Here is a 3349-nt window from a genome sequence, read left to right as displayed (position 1 = left end):
CTTTCCCTGTTCCTTATCTTCAACTACAAGCCAGTTAATACACAGTTCACCTGTATTATAGTTAAAACGTTAATAGTTAACCATCCTATTAACTGGGCTCTCACACTCTAGGCCACCACACCTGTGCCCTAATTACTTCAGAGTCAATTACAAGATAACCAGAGACAGTCCCCATACTGAGATTATTCAGCCCAGGCAACCCTAAATCTGCTTACCCTGGCTCATCCCCTCCTTCCCACAGAAAACACAATAAATATCTGCAGTCCCCCACTCTTTCTGCCTTGTCACTGACCGTGGTGCTTCCCCCATGTAGCTCCTATCACAGGGACGGGTATACTCCTTCTCTTGGGATCTGTGTGTATAAGAAAGTGTATTTTCTTTCTTTTTTCACAAAGCAAACTTGTTGATCACTGAAGAATAAAGTACAGATAAATAAAAATGAATATCAATCCCATGCTGTTATGATCACTATGGACTTGTAATATAGCCTGAAGTCTGGTAAAGTGATGCCTCAAGCTTTGTTTTTATTACTAAGAATAGCCTTGGCCATATAGAGTTTTTTTCTGGTTCCATACAGAATGAAGTGCTATTTTTTCCAGTTCTTTGAAGTATGATGCTAGTATTTTAATGGGGATTGTATTGAATCTGTAGATTGCTCTGGGTAGAAAGAACATTTTAACAATGTTCATTCTTCCCAGCCAAGAATATGCATTGTATGTTCTTCTATTTGTTAATGTCTTCTGTTATTTATTCTCTTAAGGTTTCATAATTATCTTTGTAGAGATCCTTCACCTCTTTTGTTAGGTATATTCCTAAGTATTTCATTTTCTTTGAAGCTACTGTGAAGGGAATTGTGTCCTTGATTTGCCTCTCAACTTGGCTGTTACTGGCATATACAAAGGTTACTGATTTCTGGACATTGATTTTATACCCTGACACATTACTGTATTTCTTGATCACTTCTAGGAGTTTTGTGGTTGAGTCTTTGGGGTTTCTAAGTATAAGATCATATCATCAGTGAAGAGTGAGCGTTTGACCTCCTTTGCCCTCATTTGGATGCCCTTTATATCCTTTTCTTGCCTGATTACATTGGCTAGAATTTCCAGAACTATGTTGAATAGTACCGTGTTTCCCTGAAAATAAGACACTGTCTTATATTTATTTTTTCTCAAGAAGACACACTAGGGCTTATTTTCAGGGGATATCTTCCTCTCTGCACTGAAATGCATGGTGTGGCTATGCAGCATATCTAGATCATCAAGATATGACCATCTAGACCTTCACTAGGTCTTATTATCAGGGTAGGGCTTATATTTAACAAATGCATAGAAATGCTAGGACTTATTTTTTGGGTAGGTCTTATTTTCAGGGAAAAATGGTAGTGGGCCATAGTAGACACTCTTGTCTTGTTCTAGTTCTAAATGGAAATGCTTTCAGTTTTACTCCATTCAGTATGATATCAGCTGTGGGTTTGTCATAATTGGCTTCAATCAGCTTAAGAAATGTGCCACATATGCCTATTTTCTTAATTGTTCTTGTTAGAAAAGGATGCTGAATTTTATCCAATGCTTTTTTTGCATCTCTTGAGAGGATCAAGTGGTCTTTGTTTTTGCTTTTGTTGATAATGGTGAATTACATTTATGGATTTGCATATGTTAAACCAGCCTTCCATCCCTGAGATGAAGCCTACTTGATTGTGATGTATAATTTTTTAAATGTGTATCTGCAATCAATTAGCCAAGATGTTATTGAATATTTTTGTATCTATATTCATTAGTGAAATTGGTCTGTAGTTCCTTTTTAGTTGGGTCCTTTTTGTATCTATATTCATTAGTGAAATTGGTCTGTAGTTCTTCTTATAGTTGGGTCCTTTTCTGGTTTTGGAATCATCTGGGTGACATTTGTTTCATAGAATGTGTTGGGGAAGGTTCTTTTCGTGTTAATGTTTTGGAGTAGTTTCTACAAGCTTATCTTTGAAGGTGTGATAGAATTCTGGTGTGAAGCTGTCTGGTCCAGGGCTCGTTAGGTTGGAAGATATTTTTATTGTTTCTTTAACCTCAGTGCTTGATATTGGTCTGTTCATGAGATATATGTCTTCCAGGCTAAGCCTAGGGAGATGTTGTGATTCTAGCTATTGGTCATTTCCTTCACATTGTCAGATTTCTCTATTTCATAGATTTTTTTGTAGCAGTCAAAAATAATCTCTTGTGTATCTGTGGTGTCATTTGTTATTTTTCCCTTTTTGTTTCTGATTGAGTTTATTGAAGATTTTACTTTTCTGCTTCTAGTTAATCTGGCCAATGGCTTATGGACTTTATCTTTTCAAAGAACCAACTTTTGTTTCATTAATTTTTTTGAATGATTTTTGTTTTCAATTTCATTTACTTCTGTTTTAATTTTGGTTATTTCTTTTCATCTGCTAGGTTTGGGATTGGATTGCTCTTCCTTTTCCATTTCTTTAAGATGATTCATTAAGTTGTTGATGTGCTCTCTTTTTGTTTTTCAGATGTAGGCCTCTAAGGTGATAAATTTCCCTTTTAGGATTGCTTTTATAGTATTCCACAGGTTTTTTTAGGTTGTATCTTCATTGTTGTTATATTTGAGGAAGTTAATGATTTCCACCCTTATCTCTTCCTTGACCCAACTGTCATTCAGCATAAGATTGTCTCATTTCCATGCCTTTGTATGGGAATGAAAATTTTTGTTGGAGTTGAGTTTCACCTTTATTTCGTTGTAGTTTGAAAAGATATAAGGTGTAATTTCAATTCTTTTAATTTTGTTGAGGTTTTATTTGTGTCCTAGGATATGATCTATTTTGTAGAATGTTCCACGGGCTGATGGAACAATGTTTATTCGTTGGCTTTGGGACGGTGTGTTCTATATGCGTCTAAAAAGCACAGCTGTTCTAGAGTTGCATTTAAGTCCCTTGTATATTTGTTTAGTTTCTGTTTAGATGATCTGTGTAGCTTTGTAAAAGGTGTATTAAAGTCGCCAGATATTATGGTGTTATAGGATATCAAATTGCTCAAACCAGTTAAGATCTGTTTCATAAATCTGGGGCATTTAAGTTGGGTACATAAATATTCAGAATTGAAATGTCCTCTTGTTGTATTATTACCTTGAAGTATTCATCTTTATCTTTCTTGACTTCAGTTGCTTTAAATCCACTTGTATCTGAAAATAAGATCACAACTCTTCCTTTCTTCTGATTTCCATTTGACTGAAATATTATTTTCCAACCCTTCACCTTGAGTCTTGTTTTCTCCTTTGAGGCCAGGTGTGTTTCCTAGAGACAACATACAGATGGCTTGAGCTGTTTTATCCAATTAGCCAGCCTGTGCCTCTTCAG

Source organism: Otolemur garnettii, unplaced genomic scaffold (genome assembly GCF_000181295.1).
Source record: "Otolemur garnettii isolate 467f Iridium unplaced genomic scaffold, OtoGar3 scaffold00082, whole genome shotgun sequence".
Classification (NCBI taxonomy): Eukaryota; Metazoa; Chordata; class Mammalia; order Primates; family Galagidae; genus Otolemur; species Otolemur garnettii.
Note: the sequence above shows the minus strand (reverse complement) of the source record.